The sequence below is a fragment of the Mixophyes fleayi genome, chromosome 5, assembly GCF_038048845.1.
Source record: "Mixophyes fleayi isolate aMixFle1 chromosome 5, aMixFle1.hap1, whole genome shotgun sequence".
Taxonomy (NCBI): Eukaryota; Metazoa; Chordata; class Amphibia; order Anura; family Limnodynastidae; genus Mixophyes; species Mixophyes fleayi.
This window is the reverse complement of record NC_134406.1, coordinates 22409286-22429653: the sequence shown is the minus strand read 5'-3', so window position 1 is coordinate 22429653 and position 20368 is coordinate 22409286. Positions and strand designations below refer to the sequence as shown.

Genomic DNA, 20368 nt, shown 5'->3' with positions numbered 1-20368 from the left:
GCAACCAAAGGCTTCAAAACAGCTAGGCATGTTCCTCGATTGCAGGCGCTCCATGGTTTGGAGATATGGAAAGAGGAGGTGATATGAGTTTTCATAACTTAAATTCTTATGTATAGTCTATGACACAGTAATATTCTGACCCAGCTCAAATCCAGACTCATTGGCAAAATCGTCCACCAAACACAATCTGATGAGCAAATCAACCTCACAAAATCTAGAATTTTTTTTATCTACTGATAATAAAAAATAGAAATTGGAACAAGATAATGTATTACAATACCACACTTAAACACAAATGTATTTTACAATGTAATTACACAAAAACAGCTCACAAGCAAAGTAACTAAGAAAATGTCTTGTAAACAACATTCTATACCCTTAAAAACTATTTCCACATGGCTTTTTTTTTATAGTTTGAACCTATAATTAAAGATTGCTGAGCAGACCTGCCTGAAATTTAATTGTTTTGTTTTCTGGAGAGTCGGATTTACATAATTGTTGCCTGTGGGCACACAAACCTAGGTGCCCCAAACTCTGCAACAACCAAAATCAATACACCTATTGTTCTGAACAGTCCCTATATAATCTGGTCCTGTCATAGAGATGACTATAGGAACACTCTCCCCTCTCCAGATAAACTGTTTGAATTTTTTCACTACCTAAATTAATTTCATATATTGGTGGAAAAGTTCAACATGCTATGCAGGCAAAAGATAAGGCTAAGAGGATACCTGTTTTAGGGCCTATAACAGACCTGCCCATCCTGTGGCTCTCCAGGTGTTATCAAACTACAAGCCCCAGCTTTGCCAGTATATAAGCAGCAGACAGCTGGTAGTGCATGCTGGGAGTTTAGCTTGAAAACACCTGAAGCCACAAGTTGACCATACCTGCCCATTATCATCGCCCCAATGGCCTATGACAGAAACTGGTTCTGCCCAGGATGTTTTTTAATCTATTTAATAAATGGATTATTTAGAACATTTATTCACTAATTACAAAACAACTGTCTGGGCTGACGGTATAAGCTGCAAGCAAGGTAAAAGCATTAGTGTCAAGTAATAAGTAAGGAAACCACATTGGAATGTGAGTGTGTGTATCATTAATTCATTATGTTGAAGGAGAAGCTAAGAAAAGAAAATATGCATTGGGTGGGTCCCATTCTCATTTTCACATGAATTCTTTGCTCCAGGGCTTGGTTAAGTGAGTGTTGTCTGTGTGGGCGGCAAGTTAAATGTATATGTAGGGAGTGTATCTGAGTATAAATTTTGTAGCTGGAAATGACTAATAAAGACTGTAAATATGTAGAGAGAGATTAAAGCCTCAGCTGTCATATAAGTCAAACCCTGTTGTTGTAGGGATTTAAGGGTGTGTATGAATTTTGACTCTGGAGAATTCTTTATCATACTGTGAAGAAAGATGACCTTTTAATGAGTTTTTAAGGCCTGGTATTTTTCATTTAAAATTGTGGGTTAGTATGTTTTATACTTGTAGGTTTAAGTTTTATTTTTATATTTGAGGGGTTAAGTTCCACTTTAAGGGGCCCCACATGAGAACTGGTGTATTATTCAATAACTCATTCTTCTAGACTAATGTTTGATCCACCTTTGGTCATCAGATCTAGAAGACATCATTGTTAGGGGCTGGTTCTTTCTATTTTAGTGCAAGGAGTGCAAGCGTGCGTTCTGTCACTTATACTGGTCCACCATGATGCACTGGAGAACAGTTTCCTAATTTACTATTTAGAACTATTGTATCATATATTTCCACAATGAGGATGTTCAATTACATTGTAGTGCCATCCAAGGGTTAATGATCACTCAGTAAGATTATGTATATATATATTGGAGGGAATCCGCCCTTTATGTTGTCGAAATAGGATAAAGGCGCTGCTCATATTATGTATAACAAACAGTAGTAATGTGAGTGGGATGAGGCTGAGTACATTAATGGACAGGGATATGTAAACATTCTAAATGGACCTGTATGCAGATTGGACTCTGTGCTGTTGTTACCTGTAGTGCTGTCTGCAGAGGACTAAGGGGCTTCCATGTGCTTTTATTTAGTAGTAGTGTGTGGTACCGTGGCACAAAGTTGAGGTTGTACGTTTTTGAACCTGTATGGAAACAAGAAGAAGTGTTAAGTTAAGAGTGTGCTGACTTACTATTATGGTGTAGAATGCTTTGATGTGTTGCATGTCTGGGCAGTTGGTGAAATAATATATCACTGGTCCTTGTAGGGGTGAACCAATTATCTTTGCATATCATGAACCTACTGTCCTAGTAGACCTTGTGGTTTTTGTGTCTTTCTTACTTGTCCTGTGAAGGGAACAAATAACAAAGGAGTGGGGGTAGAGAGAAGAGGTGGGGTGGGGTGGGGTAGAGAGGTGAGTGTGCAGCCTGGGGTGGGTCTATGAATGTTTGACAGCTCATGTTTGCTTATAGATGGGACAGAGATGCTAGGTAGATAGGTTGAGGTAGGTAGGTGTCAGGAATAGATAGTGGGACAGTTCAGAGTGGGTCTGGTGAGAAAGGAGAAAATGTTTAAAGCTCATGGGCCCCAATAAGGTCAGATTGTATATACTCATTTTGCTCTAATGAGAGCAGTTTGTCTGTTGCAAATGCACGCTCTGTAGTGTGTTCCGGCTGTGTGGAAGTTTTCCGGATTCAAGATGGCCATCATGGAACGCAGAACGGATGCCGTGGAACGCATGCTCCGATTCTGCTTGTTGTTCAGTGGAAAAGTGTGGAGGCAGGAATTTGGAGAGATGTAGGTGATCGTAGGACCAACGCATTTCGTCTGTGCTGATCAGACATCCCAGCTACTACTAGGCAACAGGGAACAGACAGTGAATAGACATTTGCACCTAGAGATGGAAACTTAGAGCAATTATAATAATAATTATAATAATACTTTTATTTAGTATCCTTTATATAGCGCCTACATATTATCCATATTATTATAATATTATTGGGACCTGTCCCTGCCCCATTGGAGCTTACAGCTTAACATGTTCACACAAGGACACACACACTGACCCACCTTAGGTAAATAAAGTACCTAACAACCTAAAAATAGTAAATAGCCCAGCAATTAATCTAACGATCAACCTTACAACCAAAACAATCATCTAAATACTCCCTGATTTCGATACAAGGTGAGAATTTGGGAAGAGTGTAATTAAATTAAAATAAAATATATATTTCTTCTATATATACACTGTTAAAACTAGCACCCCCCCCCCTCCCCTCCCCTCCCCTCCCCTCCCCTCCTCTCTGTCTCTAGCAGCTAGAACCATTGTGGGGGCCAGTAAAAGTTTGCTTCTGTAAACAAACTTTTAGTGTGATCCCAGCAATCACCATGTCAATTGGTTTCCTGTTGTTGCCCTTTGACCTGAGGCTGTCAAGCGACAGCTGGTCACGGAGCTCTGACTGGTGGCCTGCTTGTAAGGCTTGTAAGGCTTCCAGACTCGCTTATAGAAGGCAGCAGGGATTAAAGCCCAGTCACTCCAGCTGTATATCTACAGGGATAAAAGAAAAAACATCATTAAAAATCAAACTATACATACCAAACATAATTTATCATAATTATAATTAAAATGTTTTAATATCTTTGCTGTAAAACTATTGCTCATGATGTCTTATAAGGAATTATGTGCGTATATGTATAAGTATAATTGAAGTTCCTTTGGAATTGTTTAAATATATAAGCAAGGAGGACACACAGGATGCTTGTCATTGCAGATCCCAACTTCATTCATTCAACGTTACTGATGGGTATACCAGTTATTGTCAGGCATGTCAACATCCAGCCAAAACGTTGAATAAACACATTTATGTTCTATAATGGAAGTGCCTTTTATCACCTATATGGTGTTCAACTTGGAACAGCATCCAAGGCTAGTACTTTGATATTCACCCTTTTGTGTCTGACCCTTCCCTCTAGATTGTAAGCTCTGACGAGCAGGTTCCTCTTCATTCATGTTTTCCTGTCTTTTCTATCCTATCCATCTGTGCGCCCATGACTAGCTCCTTCTACCTGGTCTGACGGTCTCCTGCTTAGCGACTCTAGCCATGTTTGTATCGCCATGATTCTGGGAAAATGCTGGTATTCTCTCTGTTTTCTACCCCTCCCTTCTCTGAATGCAACCATGCTTACCATTTATATGATGTTGCGCTGCTATTTATAGTATTTGACGGATTCTTTTTTTTTCCCAACCTTACATAAATTTCAGGATGTATCAATAATATCTGCTATATATACAATAGGTTGTATTTGTGCAAAAAAATATATACACATAGAATATGAATACTTTGATGAAATGCAATATTTTAATTTGCTGCCACAATCTTGTGCTTAACCCTGTGGGCGGAGGTATTTCATATATAAGTTTTAAACTTCAGGTTAAACCATAAAAATAGATATTTTTCAGTCTGAAAGGGTGTAAGGTTCATTTAGCTGAATTTCTTTTTTTCTTGGAAAATGTAGGAAATAAATAGTACATACTTATTTTGAAATGTATAATACAGGGGCAGTGACCTTTGATCTGTGATGACATCTATTCCAGCAGAGAGTAGGAATGTGCAAAGATTCTTTCCTAATTGCTTGTACAACAGCACAGACCTGTCAATTCACTCCTTGCTTCTCACCTAATGGCTTCAGACACCAGCAACTAGCAAAATGACAAAATCTTCCCTGTTCCAAGTGGAACAAATTGTTGGGAGCCTCAGCGTGCTTCATCTGCCATGAATCAAGAGACTATAGAGGAGAAACTACTTATGTCATTTATTTAACTGCAAATTACATTTTAAAATAACGTGCATGTGTTTATTTAAGGTCCAGACAGCCTTCAACACTTATAGTGGGGCTATACCCGAAATATGTGAACACTTATGTTAAGGTGCTATGCAAGAGACACTGTTTCACACATGTGAAAGTTAAATTACATATTTATTTTACAATTGCTGCTTTTGCTGATTGGAGGCTGCCGCGTCCTCTCTTATGTCTACTCATCACCTACGTCCATAGCAGAGACAATCACGATGTGAGCCTCATGCCCCATAATGTCACCAGTTCCTATGTGGTTAAATGGTTAGCACTTCTGCCTTACAGCACTGGGGTCATGACTTTAATGCCTGACCATGGCCTTATCTGTGTGGAGTTTGTATGTTCCCCCCATGTTTGCGTGGGTTTCCTCCGGGTGCTCTGGTTTCCCCCCACACTCCAAAAACATACTGGTAGGTTAATTGGCTGCTAACAAATTGACCCTAGTCTCTCTGTCTATCTGTGTATGTTAGGGAATTTAGACTGTAAGCCCCAATGGGGCAGGGACTGATGTGAGTGAGTTCTCTGTACAGCGCTGCGGAATTAGTGGCGCTATATAAAAAAATGATGATGATGATGATGTCCATAGCAGAGACAATCACGATGTGAGCCTCACGCCCTGTGATGTCACCAGTTCCTAGTGTATTGATTGGCTGTAGTCTTGTAAATTTTAATTCAGCCCCCAAACGGCTGCCTCCACTATGTGGAGGGGATGGACCCACCTTAAGGTTTGGAGCTACTGGAAGCTGCTATGATAATAAAAAAATAATAATAATTAAGGTCTGCTGTTACATACAGTTAATTGCCGCTAACAGGGGCAAAGAGTAACTAGGGATTTAATGATGACTTTATTACAGAAATGTGGTACAGAGAACAGGGAGTGAATAGGAATCTGATTATTGAAGCTGATAACATATGACGAAAGGCAAGAAAATGTTTTTCACCATCCTCTACAACATATCAAATCATTATTTTACTGTACATAATTGCTGCTTGGGGATTATACACACAGACCTCATTGATTAAATCCCTCATGTTATAATGCAGTATGGGGTTTAGGACTGTCTGTGCTGTTGTTGTGGTGTGGACTGTAGCCCACCCTTAACACCCCCTTTTCTCGTTTCACTACAGACCCAAAACCACACAGCTTCACCTTTGCGCCACGGTATCCCCTGAACCTCTTATTATAGTCACTATGATTAACAATGCTAGAAATTTTAGGATAATGATAGGGGCACTTCTTAGCATCACGTTGGACATCCAGACAGGGGAGGGCTGGCAAATCCAGGGGGGTAAGACTCGACTCAGCAGGCTATTAGGAACATTTTAAAGGAAAAAAAAATGCAGATGGCCCAGTGACCCGACCCAAGGAAGCCCACTATGCCATCGGCCTGGGGGGCTGATGCTCCCCTGCCCCCCAGCCCAGCCTGCACCGTTAATCCAGGGAATCCCGATGGGTAATTACATCAATTAGTGCTTTTTCATTGGCATGTTAAGTCTTGCACATATTATTGCAGGACATGTGACATCATGTTGGGATTATAACTTGACATGTTCAGTCATGCAGGGCTTATTATTTGTCATGTTACAGCTTGTGGGGCTTATTACTAGGTATATTATATCATGTTGAGCTTATTACTAGATATATTAGATCATGTTGGGCTTATTACTAAGTATATTAGATAGTGGCTTAGTGGTTAGCATTTCTGCCTCACAACACTGGGGTCAGGAATTCAATTCATAACCACGGCCTTATCTGTGTGGAGTTTGTATGTTCTCCCCGTGTTTGCGTGGGTTTCCTCCGGGTGCTCTGGTTTTCTCCCACACTCCAAAAACAAACAAGTAGGTTATTTGGCCGTTATCAAATTGACCCTAGTCTCTGTCTGTGTGTGTTAGGGAATTTAGACTGTAAGCTCTATTACATCAGGGACTTATGTACAGTGCTGCGGAATTAGTTGGCGCCATATAAATGATGATGATGATCATGTTGAGCTTATTACTAGGTATAGTATATCATGTTGGGCTTATTACTAGGTATATTATATCATATTGGGCTTATTACTAGGAATATTATATCATGTTGAGCTTATTACTAGGTATATTATATCATATTGGGCTTATTTCTAGGTATATTATATCATGTTGAGCTTATTACTAGGTATATTATATCATATTGGGCTTATTACTAAGTATATTATATCATGTTGAGCTTATTACTAGGTATATTATATCATGTTGAGCTTATTACTAGGTATATTATATCATATTGGGCTTATTACTAGGTATATTATATCATGTTGAGCTTATTACTAGGTATATTATATCATGTTGAGCTTATTACTAGGTATATTATATCATGTTGGGCTTATTACTAGGTATATTATATCATGTTGAGCTTATTACTAGGTATATTATATCATGTTGGGCTTATTACTAGGTATATTATATCATGTTGGGCTTATTACTAGGTATATTATATCATGTTGAGCTTATTACTAGGTATATTATATCATGTTGGGCTTATTACTAGGTATATTATATCATATTGGGCTTATTACTAGGAATATTATATCATGTTGAGTTTATTACTAGGTTCATTAAATCATGTTGGGCTTATTTCTTGGCATATGACATCATGTTAAGCTAATTTTTTGCACGTTACATTCTGTTGGGCTTATTCTTTGCATGTTTAATCTTGTTAGGTTTAATACTAGGTAGGTTATACCATGCTGTGCATATTAATTGGAATATTACATTTTGTTGCAAACCCTACTATGTTGGCTGTATATGGTGGTATGAGCCTATGTATTCTGGGCATTGAACTATATATCGTGCTCTTTGGGATTGTATGCATACTATTTACTTCCTTTACCATAACATGCATGCTAAGTATTACATTGTCACTAGCTGTGTGCTGTACACTAAGTGTATCCTTCTTTGTCATACCACACATGCTAATGTTCAATATCTTAACTCGGCATTATCCATGCTTCGCTCCCAGCATCCTTTGTGCCATATAAAGGACATTAATGCAAAGTTTTTTTGTTTTTTTTTCGTCTTAGGACTGGTTTGTGGGTAACCCGTATCTCTCCCGTTTTGCTTCCCTGTTAATGACAAGACATTTTTTATATTCCTTACTTGTAAAAACACTACAAATTGCGCAGAAGCTGAACAATACAAATAAGAGGCACTTATTTTATTTTAATCACACAGCCCATGCAATACTTTATTCCTTTGCATTCTAGCTGGAAAAATATGCAATATGATGTAGCACATAGGCAAACCAAGGGGGGGTGTCCTAGTGCCTGAAAACCCCCCTCCAAGCCTGGGGCACTGTATAATTGAGCTGGTTGGACCCTGCCCCCGCTTCACACGGCTCTGCTTGAAATGGGAGAGCTGCGTGCACCTAACAGTAGTGCACGCAGCATTGCCCATGTATATTATGGGGATAGGAAGAGTTGGAGAGCAGCCAAGATCTGTCTAATATTATAGCCACGCCCCCATGCATGATGGTCACGCCCACTGGTGGCGTGGTGTGGAAACCCCCCTCTACACATCCTGCGTTTGCCCCTGTAGCACCTACCCTCATGTATTAGACTCCCACTGTCCCATAGAGTTTAAGCTTGCGAGCAGGGCCCTCTCACCGCTCTGTCTGTCTGTATTACCCAGTATTGTTTTATTACTGTTTGTTCCAAATTGTAAAGCGCTACGGAATTTGCTGGCGCTTCATAAATAAATGTTGATGATGAATATATTACAGTACTGTTCTTTTGTTTTAGCATGTATGCATCGTTTCAAGTGGATATTTGCATTAGAAAATGCAAAAACAGACACTCTATTAAAACCACACCCACTAGTTTGCATAGCCACACCCTTTAAAACACGATCACACTTTTTTACAGCACACTAAGCTCCTCCCACCCATATTTGGCCCCTCCACAGATACTTCACCATCTTTCACAAGCTTTGCTTCGTATAGCTTTGACCTCTGTATGGATCAGTGATGACTTTTCCTGGTGATATCTCAAAGCAATTCTTTAAGTCAACATAATGAAAGATTGTGTGATCAGAAAGGAGCACGACGAAACACAAGGCATGTTTCCAATTCACTGACAAGAAGGCTAAAACATTGCTGCTAGTCCAAATATAAATAAACCTTTTGACTAGTCCTCTCCGTTCCCCAGTGCTGGTATCAGTCATATGATGTAATCGCTAACAAAAAAAACCCCATAAACAACCATGACATGTATTGCATTTCTCCCCGTGCTCCGACATGCCAAATCATTTCTTTATTGGAACACTATAATTGAGAATCACATCACTGAACATTACATTTCCCTACTTTTATCAAGTTACAACAAATATTTGGCTCATATTTCCTGCCTAGTTGCACCCTCCATTAATCTCCATGCTTCACATATTGCTTCCGACTAGGCTAAAGGCTGTGTGTTCTCTAAGGTATTTGTTCAGAGACTTAAAAGTAGAAGTATGTTGTGTTGCATGGTTCATCCCCCTTCTTAAACCTATAATCCTAACAAAACAACTCATCTTATTCATTTATAAATGTTTCACCAGGAAGTATGACGTACACCTACACTTCATCTGCAGGTATGGGATTAATTATCCAGACTGCTTGGAACTCAGCGCTATCAGGATAAGAAGATTGTTGGTCATTTGGAACACTATGCTTAATATACCAAGTTACATTTAAAAGTGACCCACCTTCACCCACACTGACCCTAGTATCCTTACAATGGACCTCATTTAGAATTAGGAATCGCCTGAAAGGGGAGTGGCACCTTAGCAAAACCATTTTTACTTTGCAGGGAGCAAAGTGAAAACATTTGCAGATTTAAGGGTACATTTACTATGCGGCGGTTTACCGGCGCTTTGAAAGCATTTTTTAAAGCGGCACTTTTATTAAAGACAAAGCCCATTCGGTTTTGTCTTTAATAAAATTGCCGTTTGAAGAAAATGCTTTCAAAGCGCCAGTTCTACGTATGGACAATGTATAAAAGGTCTGGACAACTTGTAGCTCTCCAAGAGCTGTGAAGCTACATGTGCTAGCCATACCCTACCAGCTACCAGTGGGCAATCGGTTGGCAAAGCATGCTGGGTCTTGTAGTTTCACAACCCCTGGAGATCCGCAAGTTGTCCATGCCTGATACATAACGTTTCCAGTGAGATTTGTAAGGTCCAGTCGATCCTATCTCCAACAACAACCACTCACCTAAGTAGACTCTCCCTCATCTTTGCTAGACAAGTACCTTTTAAAACTCCTCTGGATGTGGATGGATGGGTTATCTACCTAGGTTTAACCCCTTGATATAAAATGCCGCTCTCATCTCCTGGGTCACCAGCTCTCACCCCTCCTCCGTTATTTCCTGTTGCAAGCTAAGCCTGTAGTGATCTAAGTAATGTACAGTTGGCGAAATTTGATCGAAGTTTACCAGATCGAAGGACCCAAACATGTCCGCACTACAAACGTCTACAGACCCAAATTGAACATTTGCGGGTCATGTGCGTAGTTCATGCTCAAAGTATGCCGACTGTGCTACACAATCACTGCTGGCTGACCTTACTGCAAAGGATTGTCTAAGGGAAATGGAGCACAATTGGGTCTGTGCAAATATATGTTACCACTGATGGGACTTGGTAGAGACAGGGAAAACACATTAATTTCACATTTGTATGCAAAGCAGAATAGTTATAAATGTAACGTTCATACAGTAAAACTCTTGGAAGTCATTTATGGAACATACCGTGGACATGAATATGTTAGGTGCACACAAAAACATAATCATCGTGTTGAATAACAGTAACAAGCTGTATAATAAGTCCATGGAGAGGAAGTCCAAGGTGGGTTAAACTTTCATTAGTAGATTAGTAGATACCTCTCACCACATGGAATAAGGAGAATGTCACTAGGAGAGCCCATTGGTGTGCTCGTAGGGTTCCCAGAAGTCTGGCAAATTTATGTTCCAAGAGGAAATGTACAGGTGGCCCGGATGAGAAGAGCTCCCTCTTGCTCCTGTGTTCGGTGGCCATCAATTAATGGTAAAATAGGGCACTGTCCATCCAAACCAACAAAACATCAGACCTTCCCCTGGCTCTAGGATAGTGTCCACACCACAGGGGCAAATGCAGGATTTGTAGAGATAGGTTTCCACACCATACCGCCAGCATGCATGGGGGTGTGGCTATAATTTTAGACAGTGTTTGACTGCTCCCCAACTCTTCCTATCCCCATAATATACATGGGCAATGCTGCGTGCACCTCTATTCAAGTAGCGCCGTGTGAAGCGGAGGCAGGGTCCAGCCACCTCAATTATACAGTGTCCCAAGCTTGGAGGGGGGTTTCCAAGCACTAGGAAACCCCCCTTGGTTTGCCTATGCACCAGTCCTGTGCCGGGGCCATGGTCTCAGAGCCTTCATTCTCGTTGAACCTTGTCTGGCACTAGAGACTGCACTCAGTAGACAATTTTATGTCTGTGATGACTGGGCCTCCATGATATTGTCCATAGTGTCAGTACCTGTAGCTCTAATAGAGCAAGAGGCTTCAGTGAGAGAGGGGGCAGTTAGACTGAGCTGCTTCAGAAGTGTTTATGGCCAAAGGGGCAAGATGATGCAAAGTGTATGTGCTGAGCCCTTGCAGGGCCCCTTCTCCCCAACACAAAATGCTTTCCTCCCAAACTTATCTTACTATTGCAGTGACCTGGGCCAAATTAAGTAACTGTATCCGATGCAGAGATCGCAACTTTGTTGTGTCAATGTGCAACAAAATCCCCCAATAACTGTACCTGATAATATAATAAATGGCTGAAAAGCACAGAAGGTAACAACAAAGATAAAAGCAAAATATTAGTTCATATCATTAAGAAAAGTCCTATAAATCTACAGATGTGTTACTATGTTCAGCTGCAACAGGCTAAACGTGTCTTTGTCCTCAATTAACTTTTTGTCCTGGGAAGGACTGTTCCGTTAAACAAAATAAAATTGGAACATAGACCCCAGGCAGTTGTGCAGCGCTGTAAAAGCATAGGGGTGAGTAGGTTACGGAAAATGCACGTGAAAATGCCACGTCACCTTCATCCATAATGAGAAAGTATCCGAATGTTTAGACAGTCACATTTATCATGTGTCAGCCCGGGACATAGCTTCAAAGAGATTGTTCTCTCTCAGCCTTTCCTGAATCAGAGTCGAATAAATATTTGTTAGCAGCAACCAATTGATAGAGGAATGTGTCCTTTCATTTCTTGTGCTTTAAAATGCATTAACTTTACAAGGCTGCTAAAAATCACTTAATTTGTTTATCTGCGCTGGGGATGTAGAGTAAATGAATTATCTCTGAAGCAGAAGGGTCTGGAAATGGTTTGTATCACAACATAATAATTCCACCCAGTTTTCGTTTTTTTCCTTTGGGGGTGTAAGGGTTATGTGAAGAAAAACGGGGGCTGATGCAGTGTTGGTGGCATAGCGGGAGTAAATTGCACGAAACCTCCGCATCACCACCTTATGCGATTGGTGTACAACAAGTCATCATCTTCAGCAAGTATATATTCTATAGGGCAGGCGCCAAAGATATGTCTCCAAACAGACATATATGGGTGTTTCTGCAAGTCTGCATGAGCCACACTTTCTTAATTATGCCTTGTTTTGTACTCTGCCGGCGTTAGAACGCCCCTCCCCTCCTCCGTTCTAACCAGGCGCAAGCAGACGTAAGTGCGTAGTGATTAGGCGCCTGATTCATTAAGGATCTTAACTTAAGAAACTTCTTATTTCAGTCTCCTGGACAAAACCATGTTACAATGCAAGGGGTGCCAATTAGTATTCTGTTTTGCACATAATTTAAATACTGACTGTTTTTTCATGTAGCACACAGATATCAACTTTAAATTTCAGTGTACAAATAAGTATTTGTGTGTTACATGAAAAAACAGTCAGTATTTAACTTATGTGCAAAACAGAATACTAATTTGCACCCCTTGCATTGTAACATGGTTTTGTCCCGGAGACTGAAATAAGAAGTTTCTTAAGTTAAGATCCTTAATGAATCAGGCCCTAGATGATGATGTCTTTTCAGAAGATTAGCGAACCAGATATAGATTTACTTACAGTTTTGCTGCTGATCTTTTTTTCATGATATGTTCCATTGCTGATCAGCAATATGTGGCTTCCTTGTCAGGACTTGGGACACTTTTGAGGCCTTGTCCGTCCTTAAAGAATAATATTGTCTAACAGTTAGGTAGAGGAGGAGACTTACCATCTGAGTGGTTAGAAAGCTGCTTTGGTGGCGTCATGTGATGGAAGCTTGAAGAATATCAGCTTCTTTCCGGCCATTTGCAGTGACAAATGAGTAAGCAAAGAGAAAACCCCATCATGTCATGGAAGTGCTCAGTGTGAGGATTAGGCCAAAGGAGAAAAGGCGGTAGTGGGGGCATCAATGGTAGGAAGATTGGCTGTGTTGCTGGTTTTTATTACTAATACCAATTATGCTGGCCATTACTAAGGCCAAAAGGTGGTGGCCCTGTACTAGATACCTGTAAAGTTGGGAACCTTTTAGATTTCGTCTCCAAAGCACGACTGGGACTTTCATATATGGTGGTATCGAATGATCATCATCATCAACATTTATTTATATAGAGCCAACAAATCCGTAGCTCTTTACAATTTGGAACAAACATTAATAAAACAATACTGGGTAATACATACAGACAGAGAGGTAAGAGAACCCTGCTCGCAAGCTTACAATCTATGGAGATTAGGATGTTGGTTGAGGAATATTATAAGCTTGTCTGAAGAGGTGGGTTTTCAGTGAACGCTTGAAGGTTTGAAGACTAGAGGAAAGTCTTACTGTGCGTGGGAGGGAATTCCACAAAGTGGGTGCAGCCCGAAAAAAAGTCCTGTAACCGGGAATAGGAGGAAGTGATGAGAGTGGAAGAGAGACGCAGATCTTGTGCAGAACGGAGGTGTCGAGTTGGGATATATTTTGAGACAAGTGAGGAAATGTATGTCGGTGCAATTTAAAGATGTGGAGCAGGCAAGTCTGCAGGCCAGGCTGCCAATGCAATCATCCCATCGTACAGTTTCCAGCCTAAAAGATTGAAACAATTCACAGTTTCGGTGTATAAAAGTATAAAACTGGGGATCTCCACATGGGGACACCACCCCACGGATATCTATAGGTTGGTGGTCCCTCCATCAACATAAGGAGAAGGAGTTGAGGGTTCTAAGTCCACACAGCATCAAATTTAAATGTTATTAATGGTTGTAAGAAAATACGCTAGGTCACCCAAATGCAAGTCACTTGTTTTGTAATGCCAAGAAAGATTGGATGAAAACAATTTCTTGCTGAGTAACAGTCAAATAAGTGTTGCTTTGCTAAAATAACCAGATAAAGTATTGAATATTCCACAAGAGTGGTTGCATTTCTGGGAAAATGTTTAATATAGCCAATGTAAACATATATCTTTTAAAAAGTGCTGGCAAAAGGTTGAAAAGCCTTTATAATTCATTCCATACTTGGAAAAGTGCAAAGAAGTATGACATAATCCTATTACTGGCTGGACAGATTTAGAAAACAGGAGAATGATTTTACTGTACCTCTGTCCACTTGTATTCCACAATACAAAACGCCTAACATGGTGTCTCTTAATATCTAGATGTCTTCTGTCTTCCCTGTTGTTTATGAATTGCACTGTGGAATGAATCGTATTCGACCTCCTGCCGAAGTGAAAGATGTTTGATGGACCAGAAGCCATGAAAGAGTTGGCAATGAGTCTGCATGCACGACAACCTCATTTAGACATTAGTGGGTTCCCATAGAAGGGTAACAGTATGTCAATGATCAACCAAAAGCATTCAAGCTTATTTTTATTGTATTAATTTAACTTCTATCATGCTAATCAAACCATGTCTCTGATTGGCTAGTATGAATTACAAAACATGGAGCGTTGTGTCTCCCCCCCCCCCTGCACCATGAATAACCACTTCCCTCAACGTTAGTGCACAGGTCTGTTCCTACCTTGTTCTCATTAGTGGTGGTGAAGGGGGCTCTGTGCAAATAGGAGGCAAAAAATGTCTATGTGTCAACACTTGTCATGGATATTGGTCCAAGTCACAAAATGTTGGAACACACATAACCAAGGATAATTGTGATTTCACCTATAGCAGTCCCTTTAAACCTTAGAGCTAGATATGCTCATCAGTACTATGTTGATCCCAGGACTTCTGTATGTAGTTATTGGTATTTATTACTCAGGTTTAGAAAATAGGTCAGGAAGACAAAGTCTAAACTAACCAGGGTCAGGAATCAGATCAGCAGCAACCATAGAGAATTAGCAGCCTAAATCAAGGTCAAATTAAGCAAAGTAAAGGCCTGGAAGAGTTCAAAGTTCAGGTAAAGTTGGTACACATAATAACAGTAGAATAATGAGCAACCGGTAGCAACATAACCTATACCAGACAATTCTTAGAAATGAGAGCAAATCTATCTATCTTTATATAGTATGTACCTATCAAGGTGCAGATTTTGGTCATGTTACCGAGTGTCATGATGGGCACACTAAGGGGCCAAGGGGCCTAACACTCGAACGATGGACCCCAGAGGGGTCCAATTCGGTGGATCTCGGTGACGCACTTTGAAGTCCCTCCCTCTGCTCCTTTGAACATGTGCAGTGGCCCCCAGAGCAGATGAACCAGCATCACAGAACCCCAGTGCCTATATTAGCCGCATGGACAGCTCTGGCAGTAGTTCCACCACCCATACAAAGCTCTCGGAAACAGAGCCACCATCAAGACGCATAAATAACAGCAGATTGTGCAAATGTGCGTGAAGAACCTTCAGCAACCCCAGACCCTGGCACAAACACTTTAAATGACTTTTATCAGATAAAGAAAGGTTAACTCACACATTTAACATTTTCCATAGAGGAGTTATACATTTTCATGCATTCTATATTCCCTTGCTGAATAAGCAATCCCTTCTTCATCCAGAGTCAAATTCCATCGTCTGATTACTGTTTGCAGGGAGAAAAAAACAGCTTGTTGCTTCTCAGTGAATCGTGCCTTGACTGGTTGCGAGTCCTCTATCCACAAACACGCTATGCAAAAGAGACTATTTTTTGTTAATCTCTCAAAATGTTGTTTCTTAAATAAAGATCTGTTCAGCCAATGAAGGGTAACTTGTGATTTTTCCACAGCATCGGCAGACATCATTTACCTCATTAGATGGAGTGTAACTAAAATCCCGAAATTAAACAATCGTCTCCTTCCATAACGATCTTGATATATATTGCAAAACATGTCAACAGGCAAGTCTATCTTTAGAAAAGTACATTCTGATACCCTGATCTTTATGGGACTCAAAGAAAGTATTTATATGGAAAATAAATCTCATATATAAGTGGGTCTCCCTAGATGTTTGGGGAAACTTATGCACGTATGCTATACAAAGAACCTTATTTTACTTTATATTTATGTTTTATGTTTAGTCAAAACTGACAAACGTTTGTTCAGCAGAGGTACATTAAAATGTCCACCGACAAGTATAATAATGTCCCCCAGGGGGCATATACTTATAATAGTGGTAGGATCACAAGCGATTATGAAAAGTAAATAATAATATTAGGTCAAATTTTTAAACAATCTGTAATATATTTTGATTTAATATCATTTATGTATAATGTCCACTTAAGTAGACTTCCACCATGCCATTGGGATTCCATTGTGACCTTTTGACTCTTGAGTAGAGATTTGATATCATGTATGGAGCAATGAATGTGCCTCCTGGAGAAATATAGGTTTATACAGATGCTAAATGATATATATAACTCATCCATGAATGAATATAAAAGAGCGTATTTGCAATAAAATCAGTCTCCATCTCCCAGATGTCTAGGGTGATATGGATTATCGGAATTTTTAACATTCATCCATTGCGGTAGAGCAAAATCCACAGGGGCATGGGAGATATTTCATATTATCTTGGACCCACACTTCTCTAGGCAAGTCTACAGAGGACCACATCAGGTGACCAGATCTAGATTGAGAGACATGTTATATGTCTCATCTCCAACCCACCAGTGCAGGTGGCTAAGTAAAACCCACATGGGTGTCCCTTGCAGAATAATTTTATTATAATTATAATTGACATTACTTTTTCATTTTCATTTTTATGTAAGGCTCAGCTTGGCATCCATAGCTACTGACCATTCCTCAACATTTCTTCTGCTCAACGATGGGCCACAACTTATCACAACAACCCTCCCAGCTGATTGGCCAGTCTCCCCAGCCATTCCAACAAGTTTTCTCCAAATTACGGGAGATCTCTCTCTGTAATTCACTTCAAGTCCTCTTGGTCTGTCTTTTGAATGTGTGAGACTCCCCAACTGAGATGGCGAATAATGGCAAAACCCAAGTCACGGTTCCCCAATATAGCTATGTCCAGCTGACTGTCATTCAGGGGTTACCTGATTACAGCTCACTGTACACCTCATCCCTTTAAACCAAATCCAATCCCATAAAGCCAATGACCCCCCAAGCATTGACTACATAACACACCATTGATGGGAAAATTTTATTTAATTTGTGATCACCTTTGGTATAGAAAATATGATTTTCACATTTATTAATAAATAACTGTCCGGACAATATCCCTGACTCCCTTCTACGTCCTGTCATGTATTTTGGTATACTCCGTGTGAGTCCCCATAGCATTGCTCACACTCATCTGTGCTACCTATGTGTATTACCTCATCTATTTGTGACATGCTTCTGTGTCCGGCGCTACGGAATCTGTGGTGCCTTATAAAAAATATATAAATAATTAATAATAATATTCTCTCTTGTGTATATGACACATCATTACATTGTGTACAAATAGTATAATGTGACTTTGGCATTTAGTATCAAGCGACATATCTATGCCAGCTATACACTATAGTGCAGCATAAGTAAATACACTTGTTACTTCTGATGTACGCCAAAGTGTCCACCTCTAAATGAGCACTGCCACCATGGTGTTCGGGTTTCCATGACGGAGGGGTCAATTCTGCTTCCTGTGTGGGGGTCCTGAATGTCTTGGTTATGTGATTTATCCCTTTGTCGGTACAGAAGCCCAGTAGAATAGAAAAGTTAAGCCCAAGGGCAAGGTCTCAAGAAGGTTGACATTTACGGAAATAAAGTCAGACAAGGGCAAGGTCCCAAGTGAATGTTGGTGTTTGTTTGGCTGACCTCTGAAGCAGACAAATAGTGTTTTGTGGCAGTTAATGGTTTTGGTTAAACACAGATGTGACAAAATTAGTTTGATAACACCCTAACCAGCTGGTCCCTCATTTCTCACAAAATATAGATTATACCAAGTACTTTTAATAGCCTTTGCTTCTGTTCCCCAACTGAACAGAGTACAACTGCAGTGTCTAATTACATGTGGATAAGGGGACATTGTAGCTCATTGTAAATATGTTTATTGGTTATTGTATATTGTTGAAGTAGCAGTGAGGTTGTTATTCATTGTCCTTAAAGTGAAGCCAGGGGGCTTATGGGTAGGGATCAGGTTGCAAGATACTGGTGAGGGGGGAAGCTAATTAGTATCCATTGTTCTCACAAGACTACTCCAGATGTTTTGTCTACAATCTGGCAGGGTAATTTCTGTGAAAGTACAGCTCATCTCCACACTCCTCTCCAACCACCCTAGTCTAGGACTCACCAAGGAGAGGCCCAGGGATTTTCCCAGGGAGGGGAAAGCACTGTGTAAATTTGCCCCTAGATAGAAGGAGCCATTCCAGACTGTTCATTATGGGGATTTGATTCATGGAAGGTGCAGATTAGCTGGTTTTGAGTTTTCATTCTCTACCAGTGGACTACAGCTGCAGCTAAGAGAAGAACTCCATGGGCCTTTCAGTCAGGACATCCAGGTGACTGTAGCTCCTTAAGCTAGTGGGGTAAGGGACAGATGATGTGGTAAATCTGCCTGGCATTTATTTACTGTGTGTGTGTATAATAATCTAGTGATTGTTTTTATTACAATAAATGTATTGCTTTACTGTCTAGCTGCATTTGCCTGAGTGACTAATAAGAACCTTAGAAGGTACTGGGTAGGCTTCCCTGGCATAGGAAGGCACCTGTGGGTGGCCAGGTAGAGTGAAGTGGGTAGAATTGGACCAGAAAACCCGGTATCTTCACAACAGACCTCTATGGCCTTAACACACTTGGGGCAGTAGGTGGTGAGTGAGAATAGAGGTGTAAAATTAACTTATACTGGAGTTATGTAAATTAGAGTAAAGCTTATTTATATACAGAGTTGTATATATGATCATGTGATACTAACTGCTTTCTCCATTTATATAGTCAATAAATGCCATGTCCAATTTGCATACATACAAGTATTAGTCACAGTTCTTAATGAATTACAAGGATGTGGAGTGGAAGAAAAGCGCAAAAAGAGCAGCATTGAAGCTGCACATTCAAGTACAGAAAAGAGCATACACATTCTAATGTTTGTTTTCTCTAGTTTAAGAGATATTCCCGGAACTGACCAAATTGTTTCTGGACACCACTGTAACCCCAGTTTTCATAGGTAATGTCCATCGTGACTGCACAGTCCACAGCCCAATGGGTGGCACTCACACACTGCCTCTGCATGTATGCCAGGAAAATGGATGGAAAGTGTGCACACCACTTATTTAACACCAGTGGCAGGTGTGACATCCTTCACTACATTATATTAGCGACAACCAGCTTCCCCCACATTATAATTGATAGCCCCACTACATTACAATAATACACTCCCCCCCACACATTACATTAATATCCCTTCCACACGTTTCATTATTATCTCACCATCACTACAGTTACCTGATCTGCAGAGTTTGACTAGTCTGTCTCCTATGTGTTTTGGAAATGTTGTCCCATGTGGAGGTGCAGGAGGGGAGGAAAAATGAAAATGAAAGACAGAAGGGAACTGAGGGGGGAGGGGGGGCAGAGGAGGAGTGGAAAGAGCAAAGAAGAGGGAAGAGGAGGAGGAGCAGAGGAGAAGGGGATGAGAGGAACAGGAGGGGAGTCAATCATGGGGGTGGAGCTTGCATTGACACTCTGCGCACTCTGTCTTAGGCTAACAGACAGTGAAGGGGGCTGCTTTTCAGGAAGATGGAAGAGGCACCAATACCAGTGATTTAAAAAAAAAAAAAAGAATGTTAAAATAGTGAAAATTAAACATATGAACCATTCATACTGCATGAGTGACTGACTGTCTATGGCATCCTGCACCCGGAGCATGCCCCACGTAACAGGTTTAAATGTTTTTATTTGAATGCCATCTCTCTGAATTGTTGAAAACCGCAGCAAAACAAAGGCAGAGTTATTCCCTCCTGGTGAGAATGTCGAATTCATTGCACATTATATCGTTGTTTCTGTTTGCCTGCAACTACTATGTTACGCTGACTGTGGAACTGTTCCAGTAAGTTACCGAACTAATCAAAAGTGGTTTATCCCATTCACCCCCACGCCCTAAAAATAACACCGCACGCATGACCTAATACTTTTGCTT

General features: G+C 40.4%; 1 long non-coding RNA gene across 1 annotated transcript; it reads right to left on the bottom strand.

Annotated features, from left to right (window-relative positions):
- Window positions 1-2449: 2449 nt before the first annotated feature.
- LOC142157617 (uncharacterized) lies at window positions 2450-19764 on the bottom strand. The gene is made up of 3 exons (XR_012692527.1): window positions 19678-19764; window positions 3357-3517; window positions 2450-2821 (listed from the first exon to the last, which is right to left on the bottom strand). It is a non-coding gene; the product is annotated as an uncharacterized LOC142157617 (long non-coding RNA).
- Between the last annotated feature and the right edge of the window lie 604 nt (window positions 19765-20368).